The 17598-nt window shown below is 33.6% G+C and overlaps 4 non-coding genes across 4 annotated transcripts; all 4 read left to right on the forward strand.

Moving 5' to 3' along the window:
• Positions 1-801: 801 nt before the first annotated feature.
• Positions 802-910, forward strand: TRNAL-CAA (transfer RNA leucine (anticodon CAA)). The gene is made up of 2 exons: positions 802-839; positions 865-910. It is a non-coding gene; the product is annotated as a tRNA-Leu (tRNA).
• Positions 911-4258: 3348 nt separating this feature from the next.
• TRNAL-CAA (transfer RNA leucine (anticodon CAA)) lies at positions 4259-4367 on the forward strand. The gene is made up of 2 exons: positions 4259-4296; positions 4322-4367. It is a non-coding gene; the product is annotated as a tRNA-Leu (tRNA).
• A 2196-nt stretch (positions 4368-6563) lies between these two features.
• TRNAL-CAA (transfer RNA leucine (anticodon CAA)) lies at positions 6564-6672 on the forward strand. Its single transcript has 2 exons — positions 6564-6601; positions 6627-6672. It is a non-coding gene; the product is annotated as a tRNA-Leu (tRNA).
• Positions 6673-8868: 2196 nt separating this feature from the next.
• Positions 8869-8977, forward strand: TRNAL-CAA (transfer RNA leucine (anticodon CAA)). The gene is made up of 2 exons: positions 8869-8906; positions 8932-8977. It is a non-coding gene; the product is annotated as a tRNA-Leu (tRNA).
• Positions 8978-17598: the final 8621 nt, after the last annotated feature.

Raw genomic sequence — 17598 nt, forward strand, 5'->3', positions numbered from 1 at the left:
TAAATTAATTAAATTATTCTTAAATGATAAAGACACTATGATTAGTTTTAAAATTCTAAAGTTCAGTTCATGTAGAAATGGCGGTTGAAATAATGTTTTACATAGAAACAGAATTTGATGGCAGATAAGAACCACTTGGCCCACGTAGTCTGCTACTTTTCATGTATCCTTTAGGCAACTTCAACCCTATTTGCTCCTTACATTTCTTTTAAGGATATTCTTATGCCTATCCCAAGTGTATTTAAATTGTTTCATCATTTAGCTTCAACAACATCGGATGGGAGGCTTTTCTATTTATCAATTACCCTTTCTGTGAAGTAATTTTTCTTCAAATTTCCTCTAAGTCTACCTCCCTTCAGTTTCAGTGCATGTCCTCATGTTCTTGTACATCTCTTCCTTTGAAGAATAAATATTGTTTGCACAACATTCTTTTAGTATTCAGTAATCTAAACATAAAACACAAGAATAATTGGCATCGAAAGTATTTTAAGGCTCTTAGACTTTACATATAACATGATATACAATTTTCTCCTAAGACAAACTAATCTGTTCTGCTAGGATGAAGACCTTAGTAAAGGGTGGCAACAGTAATTTTGAAGGATAACACTTTAGCTTGAGCCATTTTTCCTAAATAATGTTATTTAAGAAACAGCTTTTAGAGGAAATGCATAAATCTAAGATCTTGATTTAATGACCCCTTTTTCAACAAGGCCAAATTATTTGTCAAAATCAAAATCAAAAATATAAATAGTAAAATGATAAACCCTAACAGGAAGCAGGTTCGGATATACTGATGTGCTTGTCAGGATGGCCGAGTGGTCTAAGGCGCCAGACTCAAGATTCTACTCTTCCAGTTAATGGGAATTCTGGTCTCTGTAAAGAGGCGTGGGTTCAAATCCCACTTCTGACAATATTTTCTTACTCTTTGGTTATGTTTTACACTCAAAATGACCAACATTGAGAAGTATGCTCAGGACATCCACAGTCTTTCAATCTTTCCTCTCCCAGACATTGATATCTTGATCCCATTTATTTCTCAGCAATATGAAGCACAATGATTGAATGAATTAAAGGGCATAGAAACTTTTAAAGACCTAAGAATTGATCGATTTTCCCATCTGCATTCCAATCAAGATCAAATTACATTAGAGTTAAATTAATTAAATTATTCTTAAATGATAAAGACACTATGATTAGTTTTAAAATTCTAAAGTTCAGTTCATATAGAAATTGGCTATTGAAATAATGTATTACATAGAAACAGAATTTGATGGCAGATAAGAACCACTTGGCCCATGTAGTCTGCTCCTTTTCATGTATCCTTTAGGCAACTTCAACCCTATTTGCTCCTTACATTTCTCTTAAGGATATTCTTATGCCTATCCGAAGCGTGTTTAAATTGTTTCACCGTTTAGCTTCAACAACATTGGATGGGAGGCTTTTCTATTTATCAACTACCCTTTCTGTGAAGTAATTTTTCTTCAAATTTCCTCTAAGTCTACCTCCCTCCAGTTTCAGTGCATGTCCTCGTGTTCTTGTACATCTCTTCCTTTGAAGAATAAGTATTGTTTGCACAACATTCTTTTAGTATTCAGTAATCTAAACATAAAACACAAGAATAATTGGCATCGAAAGTATTTTAAGGGTCTTAGACTTTACATATAACGTGATATACAATTTACTTCTAAGACAAACTAATCGGTTCTGCTAGGATGAAGACCTTAGTAAAGGGTGGCAACAGTAATTTTGAAGGATAACACTTTAGCTTGAGCCATTTTTCCTAAATAATGTTATTTAAGAAACAGCTTTTAGAGGAAATGCATTAATCTAAGATCTTGATTTAATGACCCCTTTTTCAACAAGGCCAAATTATTTGTCAAAATCACAATCAAAAATATAAATAGTAAAATGATAAACCCTAACAGGAAGCAGGTTTGGACATACTGATGTGCTTGTCAGGATGGCAGAGCGGTCTAAGACACCAGATTCAAGATTTTACTCTTCCAGTTAATGGGAATTCTGGTCTCTTTAAAGAGGCGTGGGTTCAAATCCCACTTCTGACAATATATTTTTGCTCTTTGGTTATGTTTTACACTCAAAATGACTGACATTGAGAAGTATGCTCAGGACATCCACAGTCTTTCAATCTTTCCTCTCCTAGACATTGATATCTTGATCCAATTTATTTCTAAGCAATATGAAGCACAATGATTGAATGAATTAAAGGGCATAGAAACTTTTAAAGACCTAAGAATTGATCGATTTTCCCATCTACATTCCAATCAAGATCAAATTACATTTGACTTAAATTAATTAAATTATTCTTAAATGATAAAGACACTATGATTAGTTTTAAAATTCTAAAGTTCAGTTCATGTAGAAATGGCGGTTGAAATAATGTTTTACATAGAAACAGAATTTGATGGCAGATAAGAACCACTTGGCCCACGTAGTCTGCTACTTTTCATGTATCCTTTAGGCAACTTCAACCCTATTTGCTCCTTACATTTCTTTTAAAGATATTCTTATGCCTATCCCAAGTGTATTTAAATTGTTTCATCATTTAGCTTCAACAACATTGGATGGGAGGCTTTTCTATTTATCAATTACCCTTTCTGTGAAGTAATTTTTCTTCAAATTTCCTCTAAGTCTACCTCCCTTCAGTTTCAGTGCATGTCCTCATGTTCTTGTACATCTCTTCCTTTGAAGAATAAATATTGTTTGCACAACATTCTTGTAGTATTCAGTAATCTAAACATAAAACACAAGAATAATTGGCATCGAAAGTATTTTAAGGCTCTTAGACTTTACATATAACATGATATACAATTTTCTCCTAAGACAAACTAATCTGTTCTGCTAGGATGAAGACCTTAGTAAAGGGTGGCAACAGTAATTTTGAAGGATAACACTTTAGCTTGAGCCATTTTTCCTAAATAATGTTATTTAAGAAACAGCTTTTAGAGGAAATGCATAAATCTAAGATCTTGATTTAATGACCCCTTTTTCAACAAGGCCAAATTATTTGTCAAAATCACAATCAAAAATATAAATAGTAAAATGATAAACCCTAACAGGAAGCAGGTTTGGATATACTGATGTGCTTGTCAGGATGGCCGAGCGGTCTAAGACACCAGACTCAAGATTTTACTCTTCCAGTTAATGGGAATTCTGGTCTCTGTAAAGAGGCGTAGGTTCAAATCCCACTTCTGACAATATATTTTTGCTCTTTGGTTATGTTTTACACTCAAAATGACTGACATTGAGAAGTATGCTCAGGACATCCACAGTCTTTCAATCTTTCCTCTCCTAGACATTGATATCTTGATCCCATTTATTTCTAAGCAATATGAAGCACAATGATTGAATGAGTTAAAGGGCATAGAAACTTTTAAAGACCTAAGAATTGATCGATTTTCCCATCTACATTCCAATCAAGATCAAATTACATTTGACTTAAATTAATTAAATTATTCTTAAATGATAAAGACACTATGATTAGTTTTAAAATTCTAAAGTTCAGTTCATGTAGAAATGGCAGTTGAAATAATGTTTTACATAGAAACAGAATTTGATGGCAGATAAGAACCACTTGGCCCACGTAGTCTGCTACTTTTCATGTATCCTTTAGGCAACTTCAACCCTATTTGCTCCTTACATTTCTTTTAAGGATATTCTTATGCCTATCCCAAGTGTATTTAAATTGTTTCACCATTTAGCTTCAACAACATCGGATGGGAGGCTTTTCTATTTATCAATTACCCTTTCTGTGAAGTAATTTTTCTTCAAATTTCCTCTAAGTCTACCTCCCTTCAGTTTCAGTGCATGTCCTCATGTTCTTGTACATCTCTTCCTTTGAAGAATAAATATTGTTTGCACAACATTCTTTTAGTATTCAGTAATCTAAACATAAAACACAAGAATAATTGGCATCGAAAGTATTTTAAGGCTCTTAGACTTTACATATAACATGATATACAATTTTCTCCTAAGACAAACTAATCTGTTCTGCTAGGATGAAGACCTTAGTAAAGGGTGGCAACAGTAATTTTGAAGGATAACACTTTAGCTTGAGCCATTTTTCCTAAATAATGTTATTTAAGAAACAGCTTTTAGAGGAAATGCATAAATCTAAGATCTTGATTTAATGACCCCTTTTTCAACAAGGCCAAATTATTTGTCAAAATCAAAATCAAAAATATAAATAGTAAAATGATAAACCCTAACAGGAAGCAGGTTCGGATATACTGATGTGCTTGTCAGGATGGCCGAGTGGTCTAAGGCGCCAGACTCAAGATTCTACTCTTCCAGTTAATGGGAATTCTGGTCTCTGTAAAGAGGCGTGGGTTCAAATCCCACTTCTGACAATATTTTCTTACTCTTTGGTTATGTTTTACACTCAAAATGACCAACATTGAGAAGTATGCTCAGGACATCCACAGTCTTTCAATCTTTCCTCTCCCAGACATTGATATCTTGATCCCATTTATTTCTCAGCAATATGAAGCACAATGATTGAATGAATTAAAGGGCATAGAAACTTTTAAAGACCTAAGAATTGATCGATTTTCCCATCTGCATTCCAATCAAGATCAAATTACATTAGAGTTAAATTAATTAAATTATTCTTAAATGATAAAGACACTATGATTAGTTTTAAAATTCTAAAGTTCAGTTCATATAGAAATTGGCTATTGAAATAATGTATTACATAGAAACAGAATTTGATGGCAGATAAGAACCACTTGGCCCATGTAGTCTGCTCCTTTTCATGTATCCTTTAGGCAACTTCAACCCTATTTGCTCCTTACATTTCTCTTAAGGATATTCTTATGCCTATCCGAAGCGTGTTTAAATTGTTTCACCGTTTAGCTTCAACAACATTGGATGGGAGGCTTTTCTATTTATCAACTACCCTTTCTGTGAAGTAATTTTTCTTCAAATTTCCTCTAAGTCTACCTCCCTCCAGTTTCAGTGCATGTCCTCGTGTTCTTGTACATCTCTTCCTTTGAAGAATAAGTATTGTTTGCACAACATTCTTTTAGTATTCAGTAATCTAAACATAAAACACAAGAATAATTGGCATCGAAAGTATTTTAAGGGTCTTAGACTTTACATATAACGTGATATACAATTTACTTCTAAGACAAACTAATCGGTTCTGCTAGGATGAAGACCTTAGTAAAGGGTGGCAACAGTAATTTTGAAGGATAACACTTTAGCTTGAGCCATTTTTCCTAAATAATGTTATTTAAGAAACAGCTTTTAGAGGAAATGCATTAATCTAAGATCTTGATTTAATGACCCCTTTTTCAACAAGGCCAAATTATTTGTCAAAATCACAATCAAAAATATAAATAGTAAAATGATAAACCCTAACAGGAAGCAGGTTTGGACATACTGATGTGCTTGTCAGGATGGCAGAGCGGTCTAAGACACCAGATTCAAGATTTTACTCTTCCAGTTAATGGGAATTCTGGTCTCTTTAAAGAGGCGTGGGTTCAAATCCCACTTCTGACAATATATTTTTGCTCTTTGGTTATGTTTTACACTCAAAATGACTGACATTGAGAAGTATGCTCAGGACATCCACAGTCTTTCAATCTTTCCTCTCCTAGACATTGATATCTTGATCCCATTTATTTCTAAGCAATATGAAGCACAATGATTGAATGAATTAAAGGGCATAGAAACTTTTAAAGACCTAAGAATTGATCGATTTTCCCATCTACATTCCAATCAAGATCAAATTACATTTGACTTAAATTAATTAAATTATTCTTAAATGATAAAGACACTATGATTAGTTTTAAAATTCTAAAGTTCAGTTCATGTAGAAATGGCGGTTGAAATAATGTTTTACATAGAAACAGAATTTGATGGCAGATAAGAACCACTTGGCCCACGTAGTCTGCTACTTTTCATGTATCCTTTAGGCAACTTCAACCCTATTTGCTCCTTACATTTCTTTTAAAGATATTCTTATGCCTATCCCAAGTGTATTTAAATTGTTTCATCATTTAGCTTCAACAACATTGGATGGGAGGCTTTTCTATTTATCAATTACCCTTTCTGTGAAGTAATTTTTCTTCAAATTTCCTCTAAGTCTACCTCCCTTCAGTTTCAGTGCATGTCCTCATGTTCTTGTACATCTCTTCCTTTGAAGAATAAATATTGTTTGCACAACATTCTTTTAGTATTCAGTAATCTAAACATAAAACACAAGAATAATTGGCATCGAAAGTATTTTAAGGCTCTTAGACTTTACATATAACATGATATACAATTTTCTCCTAAGACAAACTAATCTGTTCTGCTAGGATGAAGACCTTAGTAAAGGGTGGCAACAGTAATTTTGAAGGATAACACTTTAGCTTGAGCCATTTTTCCTAAATAATGTTATTTAAGAAACAGCTTTTAGAGGAAATGCATAAATCTAAGATCTTGATTTAATGACCCCTTTTTCAACAAGTCCAAATTATTTGTCAAAATCACAATCAAAAATATAAATAGTAAAATGATAAACCCTAACAGGAAGCAGGTTCGGATATACTGATGTGCTTGTCAGGATGGCCGAGTGGTCTAAGGCGCCAGACTCAAGATTCTACTCTTCCAGTTAATGGGAATTCTGGTCTCTGTAAAGAGGCGTGGGTTCAAATCCCACTTCTGACAATATTTTCTTACTCTTTGGTTATGTTTTACACTCAAAATGACCAACATTGAGAAGTATGCTCAGGACATCCACAGTCTTTCAATCTTTCCTCTCCCAGACATTGATATCTTGATCCCATTTATTTCTCAGCAATATGAAGCACAATGATTGAATGAATTAAAGGGCATAGAAACTTTTAAAGACCTAAGAATTGATCGATTTTCCCATCTGCATTCCAATCAAGATCAAATTACATTAGAGTTAAATTAATTAAATTATTCTTAAATGATAAAGACACTATGATTAGTTTTAAAATTCTAAAGTTCAGTTCATATAGAAATTGGCTATTGAAATAATGTATTACATAGAAACAGAATTTTATGGCAGATAAGAACCACTTGGCCCATGTAGTCTGCTCCTTTTCATGTATCCTTTAGGCAACTTCAACCCTATTTGCTCCTTACATTTCTCTTAAGGATATTCTTATGCCTATCCGAAGCGTGTTTAAATTGTTTCACCGTTTAGCTTCAACAACATTGGATGGGAGGCTTTTCTATTTATCAACTACCCTTTCTGTGAAGTAATTTTTCTTCAAATTTCCTCTAAGTCTACCTCCCTCCAGTTTCAGTGCATGTCCTCGTGTTCTTGTACATCTCTTCCTTTGAAGAATAAGTATTGTTTGCACAACATTCTTTTAGTATTCAGTAATCTAAACATAAAACACAAGAATAATTGGCATCGAAAGTATTTTAAGGCTCTTAGACTTTACATATAACATGATATACAATTTACTTCTAAGACAAACTAATCTGTTCTGCTAGGATGAAGACCTTAGTAAAGGGTGGCAGCAGTAATTTTGAAGGATAACACTTTAGCTTGAGCCATTTTTCCTAAATAATGTTATTTTAAAAACAGCTTTTAGAGGAAATGCATTAATCTAAGATCTTGATTTAATGACCCCTTTTTCAACAAGGCCAAATTATTTGTCAAAATCACAATCAAAAATATAAATAGTAAAATGATAAACCCTAACAGGAAGCAGGTTTGGATATACTGATGTGCTTGTCAGGATGGCCGAGCGGTCTAAGACACCAGACTCAAGATTTTACTCTTCCAGTTAATGGGAATTCTGGTCTCTGTAAAGAGGCGTAGGTTCAAATCCCACTTCTGACAATATATTTTTGCTCTTTGGTTATGTTTTACACTCAAAATGACTGACATTGAGAAGTATGCTCAGGACATCCACAGTCTTTCAATCTTTCCTCTCCTAGACATTGATATCTTGATCCCATTTATTTCTAAGCAATATGAAGCACAATGATTGAATGAGTTAAAGGGCATAGAAACTTTTAAAGACCTAAGAATTGATCGATTTTCCCATCTACATTCCAATCAAGATCAAATTACATTTGACTTAAATTAATTAAATTATTCTTAAATGATAAAGACACTATGATTAGTTTTAAAATTCTAAAGTTCAGTTCATGTAGAAATGGCAGTTGAAATAATGTTTTACATAGAAACAGAATTTGATGGCAGATAAGAACCACTTGGCCCACGTAGTCTGCTACTTTTCATGTATCCTTTAGGCAACTTCAACCCTATTTGCTCCTTACATTTCTTTTAAGGATATTCTTATGCCTATCCCAAGTGTATTTAAATTGTTTCACCATTTAGCTTCAACAACATCGGATGGGAGGCTTTTCTATTTATCAATTACCCTTTCTGTGAAGTAATTTTTCTTCAAATTTCCTCTAAGTCTACCTCCCTTCAGTTTCAGTGCATGTCCTCATGTTCTTGTACATCTCTTCCTTTGAAGAATAAATATTGTTTGCACAACATTCTTTTAGTATTCAGTAATCTAAACATAAAACACAAGAATAATTGGCATCGAAAGTATTTTAAGGCTCTTAGACTTTACATATAACATGATATACAATTTTCTCCTAAGACAAACTAATCTGTTCTGCTAGGATGAAGACCTTAGTAAAGGGTGGCAACAGTAATTTTGAAGGATAACACTTTAGCTTGAGCCATTTTTCCTAAATAATGTTATTTAAGAAACAGCTTTTAGAGGAAATGCATAAATCTAAGATCTTGATTTAATGACCCCTTTTTCAACAAGGCCAAATTATTTGTCAAAATCAAAATCAAAAATATAAATAGTAAAATGATAAACCCTAACAGGAAGCAGGTTCGGATATACTGATGTGCTTGTCAGGATGGCCGAGTGGTCTAAGGCGCCAGACTCAAGATTCTACTCTTCCAGTTAATGGGAATTCTGGTCTCTGTAAAGAGGCGTGGGTTCAAATCCCACTTCTGACAATATTTTCTTACTCTTTGGTTATGTTTTACACTCAAAATGACCAACATTGAGAAGTATGCTCAGGACATCCACAGTCTTTCAATCTTTCCTCTCCCAGACATTGATATCTTGATCCCATTTATTTCTCAGCAATATGAAGCACAATGATTGAATGAATTAAAGGGCATAGAAACTTTTAAAGACCTAAGAATTGATCGATTTTCCCATCTGCATTCCAATCAAGATCAAATTACATTAGAGTTAAATTAATTAAATTATTCTTAAATGATAAAGACACTATGATTAGTTTTAAAATTCTAAAGTTCAGTTCATATAGAAATTGGCTATTGAAATAATGTATTACATAGAAACAGAATTTGATGGCAGATAAGAACCACTTGGCCCATGTAGTCTGCTCCTTTTCATGTATCCTTTAGGCAACTTCAACCCTATTTGCTCCTTACATTTCTCTTAAGGATATTCTTATGCCTATCCGAAGCGTGTTTAAATTGTTTCACCGTTTAGCTTCAACAACATCGGATGGGAGGCTTTTCTATTTATCAACTACCCTTTCTGTGAAGTAATTTTTCATCAAATTTCCTCTAAGTCTACCTCCCTCCAGTTTCAGTGCATGTCCTCATGTTCTTGTACATCTCTTCCTTTGAAGAATTAGTATTGTTTGCACAACATTCTTTTAGTATTCAGTAATCTAAACATAAAACACAAGAATAATTGGCATTGAAAGTATTTTAAGGCTCTTAGACTTTACATATAACGTGATATACAATTTACTTCTATGACAAACTAATCTGTTCTGCTAGGATGAAGACCTTAGTAAAGGGTGGCAACAGTAATTTTGAAGGATAACACTTTAGCTTGAGCCATTTTTCCTAATTAATGTTATTTAAGAAACAGCTTTTAGAGGAAATGCATTAATCTAAGATCTTGATTTAATGACCCCATTTTCAACAAGGCCAAATTATTTGTCAAAATCACAATCAAAAATATAAATAGTAAAATGATAAACCCTAACAGGAAGCAGGTTTGGACATACTGATGTGCATGTCAGGATGGCCGAGCGGTCTAAGACACCAGACTCAAGATTCTACTCTTCCAGTTAATGGGAATTCTGGTCTCTGTAAAGAGGCATGGGTTCAAATCCCACTTCTGACAATATTTTCTTACTCTTTGGTTATGTTTTACACTCAAAATGACCGACATTGAGAATTATGCTCAGGACATCCACAGTCTTTCAATCTTTCCTCTCCCAGACATTGATATCTTGATCCCATTTATTTCTCAGCAATATGAAGCACAATGATTGAATGAATTAAAGGGCATAGAAACTTTTAAAGACCTAAGAATTGATCGATTTTCCCATCTGCATTCCAATCAAGATCAAATTACATTAGAGTTAAATTAATTAAATTATTCTTAAATGATAAAGACACTATGATTAGTTTTAAAATTCTAAAGTTCAGTTCATATAGAAATTGGCTATTGAAATAATGTATTACATAGAAACAGAATTTGATGGCAGATAAGAACCACTTGGCCCATGTAGTCTGCTCCTTTTCATGTATCCTTTAGGCAACTTCATCCATATTTGCTCCTTACATTTCTCTTAAGGATATTCTTATGCCTATCCGAAGCGTGTTTAAATTGTTTCACCGTTTAGCTTCAACAACATTGGATGGGAGGCTTTTCTATTTATCAACTACCCTTTCTGTGAAGTAATTTTTCTTCAAATTTCCTCTAAGTCTACCTCCCTCCAGTTTCAGTGCATGTCCTCGTGTTCTTGTACATCTCTTCCTTTGAAGAATAAGTATTGTTTGCACTACATTCTTTTAGTATTCAGTAATCTAAACATAAAACACAAGAATATTTGGCATCGAAAGTATTTTAAGGCTCTTAGACTTTACATATAACATGATATACAATTTACTTCTAAGACAAACTAATCTGTTCTGCTAGGATGAAGACCTTAGTAAAGGGTGGCAACAGTAATTTTGAAGGATAACACTTTAGCTTGAGCCATTTTTCCTAAATAATGTTATTTTAGAAACAGCTTTTAGAGGAAATGCATTAATCTAAGATCTTGATTTAATGACCCCTTTTTCAACAAGTCCAAATTATTTGTAAAAATCACAATCAAAAATATAAATAGTAAATTGATAAACCCTAACAGACAGCAGGTTCGGACATACGGATGTGCTTGTCAGGATGGCCGAGCGGTCTAAGGGGCCAGACTCAAGATTCTACTCTTCCAGTTAATGGGAATTCTGGTCTCTGTAAAGAGGCGTTGGTTCAAATCCCACTTCTGACAATATTTTCTTGCTCTTTGGTTATGTTTTACACTCAAAATGACCGACATTGAGAAGTATGCTCAGGACATCCACAGTCTTTCAATCTTTCCTCTCCCAGACATTGATATCTTGATCCCATTTATTTCTAAGCAATATGAAGCACAATGATTGAATGAATTAAAGGGCATAGAAACTGTTAAAGACCTAAGAATTGATCGATTTTCCCATCTACATTCCAATCAAGATCAAATTACATTAGACTTAAATTAATTAAATTATTCTTAAATGATAAAGACACTATGATTAGTTTTAAAATTCTAAAGTTCAGTTCATGTAGAAATTGACTGTTGAAATAATGTTTTACATAGAAACAGAATTTGATGGCAGATAAGAACCACTTGGCCCACGTAGTCTGCTCCTTTTCATGTATCCTTTAGGCAACTTCAATCCTATTTGCTCCTTACATTTCTCTTAAGGATATTCTTATGCCTATCCCAAGCATGTTTAAATTGTTTCACCATTTAGCTTCAACAACATCGGATGGGAGGCTTTTCTATTTATCAACTACCCTTTCTGTGAAGTAATTTTTCTTCAAATTTCCTCTAAGTCTACCTCCCTCCAGTTTCAGTGCATGTCCTCGTGTTCTTGTACATCTCTTCCTTTGAAGAATAAGTATTGTTTGCACAACATTCTTTTAGTATTCAGTAATCTAAACATAAAACACAAGAATAATTGGCATCGAAAGTATTTTAAGGCTCTTAGACTTTACATATAAAGTGATATACAATTTACTTCTAAGACAAACTAATCTGTTCTGCTAGGATGAAGACCTTAGTAAAGGGTGGCAACAGTAATTTTGAAGGATAACACTTTAGCTTGAGCCATTTTTCCTAATTAATGTTATTTAAGAAACAGCTTTTAGAGGAAATGCATTAATCTAAGATCTTGATTTAATGACCCCATTTTCAACAAGGCCAAATTATTTGTCAAAATCACAATCAAAAATATAAATAGTAAAATGATAAACCCTAACAGGAAGCAGGTTTGGACATACTGATGTGCATGTCAGGATGGCCGAGCGGTCTAAGGGGCCAGACTCAAGATTCTACTCTTCCAGTTAATGGGAATTCTGGTCTCTGTAAAGAGGCGTGGGTTCAAATTCCACTTCTGACAATATTTTCTTGCTCTTTGGTTATGTTTTACACTCAAAATGACTGACATTGAGAAGTATGCTCAGGACATCCACAGTCTTTCAATCTTTCCTCTCCCAGACATTGATATCTTGATCCCATTTATTTCTCAGCAATATGAAGCACAATGATTGAATGAATTAAAGGGCATAGAAACTTTTAAAGACCTAAGAATTGATCGATTTTCCCATCTGCATTCCAATCAAGATCAAATTACATTAGAGTTAAATTAATTAAATTATTCTTAAATGATAAAGACACTATGATTAGTTTTAAAATTCTAAAGTTCAGTTCATATAGAAATTGGCTATTGAAATAATGTATTACATAGAAACAGAATTTGATGGCAGATAAGAACCACTTGGCCCATGTAGTCTGCTCCTTTTCATGTATCCTTTAGGCAACTTCAACCCTATTTGCTCCTTACATTTCTCTTAAGGATATTCTTATGCCTATCCGAAGCGTGTTTAAATTGTTTCACCGTTTAGCTTCAACAACATCGGATGGGAGGCTTTTCTATTTATCAACTACCCTTTCTGTGAAGTAATTTTTCATCAAATTTCCTCTAAGTCTACCTCCCTCCAGTTTCAGTGCATGTCCTCGTGTTCTTGTACATCTCTTCCTTTGAAGAATTAGTATTGTTTGCACAACATTCTTTTAGTATTCAGTAATCTAAACATAAAACACAAGAATAATTGGCATTGAAAGTATTTTAAGGCTCTTAGACTTTACATATAACGTGATATACAATTTACTTCTATGACAAACTAATCTGTTCTGCTAGGATGAAGACCTTAGTAAAGGGTGGCAACAGTAATTTTGAAGGATAACACTTTAGCTTGAGCCATTTTTCCTAATTAATGTTATTTAAGAAACAGCTTTTAGAGGAAATGCATTAATCTAAGATCTTGATTTAATGACCCCATTTTCAACAAGGCCAAATTATTTGTCAAAATCACAATCAAAAATATAAATAGTAAAATGATAAACCCTAACAGGAAGCAGGTTTGGACATACTGATGTGCATGTCAGGATGGCCGAGCGGTCTAAGACACCAGACTCAAGATTCTACTCTTCCAGTTAATGGGAATTCTGGTCTCTGTAAAGAGGCATGGGTTCAAATCCCACTTCTGACAATATTTTCTTACTCTTTGGTTATGTTTTACACTCAAAATGACTGACATTGAGAATTATGCTCAGGACATCCACAGTCTTTCAATCTTTCCTCTCCCAGACATTGATATCTTGATCCCATTTATTTCTCAGCAATATGAAGCACAATGATTGAATGAATTAAAGGGCATAGAAACTTTTAAAGACCTAAGAATTGATCGATTTTCCCATCTGCATTCCAATCAAGATCAAATTACATTAGAGTTAAATTAATTAAATTATTCTTAAATGATAAAGACACTATGATTAGTTTTAAAATTCTAAAGTTCAGTTCATATAGAAATTGGCTATTGAAATAATGTATTACATAGAAACAGAATTTGATGGCAGATAAGAACCACTTGGCCCATGTAGTCTGCTCCTTTTCATGTATCCTTTAGGCAACTTCATCCATATTTGCTCCTTACATTTCTCTTAAGGATATTCTTATGCCTATCCGAAGCGTGTTTAAATTGTTTCACCGTTTAGCTTCAACAACATTGGATGGGAGGCTTTTCTATTTATCAACTACCCTTTCTGTGAAGTAATTTTTCTTCAAATTTCCTCTAAGTCTACCTCCCTCCAGTTTCAGTGCATGTCCTCTTGTTCTTGTACATCTCTTCCTTTGAAGAATAAGTATTGTTTGCACTACATTCTTTTAGTATTCAGTAATCTAATCATAAAACACAAGAATATTTGGCATCGAAAGTATTTTAAGGCTCTTAGACTTTACATATAACATGATATACAATTTACTTCTAAGACAAACTAATCTGTTCTGCTAGGATGAAGACCTTAGTAAAGGGTGGCAACAGTAATTTTGAAGGATAACACTTTAGCTTGAGCCATTTTTCCTATATAATGTTATTTTAGAAACAGCTTTTAGAGGAAATGCATTAATCTAAGATCTTGATTTAATGACCCCTTTTTCAACAAGTCCAAATTATTTGTAAAAATCACAATCAAAAATATAAATAGTAAATTGATAAACCCTAACAGACAGCAGGTTCGGACATACGGATGTGCTTGTCAGGATGGCCGAGCGGTCTAAGGCGCCAGACTCAAGATTCTACTCTTCCAGTTAATGGGAATTCTGGTCTCTGTAAAGAGGCGTTGGTTCAAATCCCACTTCTGACAATATTTTCTTGCTCTTTGGTTATGTTTTACACTCAAAATGACCGACATTGAGAAGTATGCTCAGGACATCCACAGTCTTTCAATCTTTCCTCTCCCAGACATTGATATCTTGATCCCATTTATTTCTAAGCAATATGAAGCACAATGATTGAATGAATTAAAGGGCATAGAAACTGTTAAAGACCTAAGAATTGATCGATTTTCCCATCTACATTCCAATCAAGATCAAATTACATTAGACTTAAATTAATTAAATTATTCTTAAATGATAAAGACACTATGATTAGTTTTAAAATTCTAAAGTTCAGTTCATGTAGAAATTGACTGTTGAAATAATGTTTTACATAGAAACAGAATTTGATGGCAGATAAGAACCACTTGGCCCACGTAGTCTGCTCCTTTTCATGTATCCTTTAGGCAACTTCAATCCTATTTGCTCCTTACATTTCTCTTAAGGATATTCTTATGCCTTTCCCAAGCATGTTTAAATTGTTTCACCATTTAGCTTCAACAACATCGGATGGGAGGCTTTTCTATTTATCAACTACCCTTTCTGTGAAGTAAATTTTCTTCAAATTTCCTCTAAGTCTACCTCCCTCCAGTTTCAGTGCATGTCCTCGTGTTCTTGTACATCTCTTCCTTTGAAGAATAAGTATTGTTTGCACTACATTCTTTTAGTATTCAGTAATCTAAACATAAAACACAAGAATAATTGGCATCGAAAGTATTTTAAGGCTCTTAGACTTTACATATAACATGATATACAATTTACTTCTAAGACAAACTAATCTGTTCTGCTAGGATGAAGACCTTAGTAAAGGGTGGCAACAGTAATTTTGAAGGATAACACTTTAGCTTGAGCCATTTTTCCTAAATAATGTTATTTTAGAAACAGCTTTTAGAGGAAATGCATTAATCTAAGATCTTGATTTAATGACCCCTTTTTCAACAAGTCCAAATTATTTGTAAAAATCACAATCAAAAATATAAATAGTAAATTGATAAACCCTAACAGACAGCAGGTTCGGACATACGGATGTGCTTGTCAGGATGGCCGAGCGGTCTAAGGCGCCAGACTCAAGATTCTACTCTTCCAGTTAATGGGAATTCTGGTCTCTGTAAAGAGGCGTTGGTTCAAATCCCACTTCTGACAATATTTTCTTGCTCTTTGGTTATGTTTTACACTCAAAATGACCGACATTGAGAAGTATGCTCAGGACATCCACAGTCTTTCAATCTTTCCTCTCCCAGACATTGATATCTTGATCCCATTTATTTCTAAGCAATATGAAGCACAATGATTGAATGAATTAAAGGGCATAGAAACTGTTAAAGACCTAAGAATTGATCGATTTTCCCATCTACATTCCAATCAAGATCAAATTACATTAGACTTAAATTAATTAAATTATTCTTAAATGATAAAGACACTATGATTAGTTTTAAAATTCTAAAGTTCAGTTCATGTAGAAATTGACTGTTGAAATAATGTTTTACATAGAAACAGAATTTGATGGCAGATAAGAACCACTTGGCCCACGTAGTCTGCTCCTTTTCATGTATCCTTTAGGCAACTTCAATCCTATTTGCTCCTTACATTTCTCTTAAGGATATTCTTATGCCTATCCCAAGCATGTTTAAATTGTTTCACCATTTAGCTTCAACAACATCGGATGGGAGGCTTTTCTATTTATCAACTACCCTTTCTGTGAAGTAATTTTTCTTCAAATTTCCTCTAAGTCTACCTCCCTCCAGTTTCAGTGCATGTCCTCGTGTTCTTGTACATCTCTTCCTTTGAAGAATAAGTATTGTTTGCACTACATTCTTTTAGTATTCAGTAATCTAAACATAAAACACAAGAATAATTGGCATCGAAAGTATTTTAAGGCTCTTAGACTTTACATATAACATGATATACAATTTACTTCTAAGACAAACTAATCTGTTCTGCTAGGATGAAGACCTTAGTAAAGGGTGGCAACAGTAATTTTGAAGGATAACACTTTAGCTTGAGCCATTTTTCCTAATTAATGTTATTTAAGAAACAGCTTTTAGAGGAAATGCATTAATCTAAGATCTTGATTTAATGACCCCATTTTCAACAAGGCCAAATTATTTGTCAAAATCACAATCAAAAATATAAATAGTAAAATGATAAACCCTAACAGGAAGCAGGTTTGGACATACTGATGTGCATGTCAGGATGGCCGAGCGGTCTAAGGGGCCAGACTCAAGATTCTACTCTTCCAGTTAATGGGAATTCTGGTCTCTGTAAAGAGGCGTGGGTTCAAATTCCACTTCTGACAATATTTTCTTGCTCTTTGGTTATGTTTTACACTCAAAATGACTGACATTGAGAAGTATGCTCAGGACATCCACAGTCTTTCAATCTTTCCTCTCCCAGACATTGATATCTTGATCCCATTTATTTCTAAGCAATATGAAGCACAATGATTGAATGAATTAAAGGGCATTGAAACTTTTAAAGACCTAAGAATTGATCGATTTTCCCATCTACATTCCAATCAAGATCAAATTACATTAGACTTAAATTAATTAAATTATTCTTAAATGATAAAGACACTATGATTAGTTTTAAAATTCTAAAGTTCAGTTCATGTAGAAATTGGCGGTTGAAATAATGTTTTACATAGAAACAGAATTTGATGGCAGATAAGAACCACTTGGCCCACGTAGTCTGCTACTTTTCATGTATCCTTTAGGCAACTTCAACCCTATTTGCTCCTTACATTTCTTTTAAGGATATTCTTATGCCTATCCCAAGCATATTTAAATTGTTTCACCATTTAGCTTCAACAACATTGGATGGGAGGCTTTTCTATTTATCAATTACCC

The sequence above is a fragment of the Taudactylus pleione genome, unplaced genomic scaffold (assembly GCF_031769625.1).
Source record: "Taudactylus pleione unplaced genomic scaffold, aTauple2 ptg000612l, whole genome shotgun sequence".
NCBI lineage: Eukaryota > Metazoa > Chordata > Amphibia > Anura > Myobatrachidae > Taudactylus > Taudactylus pleione.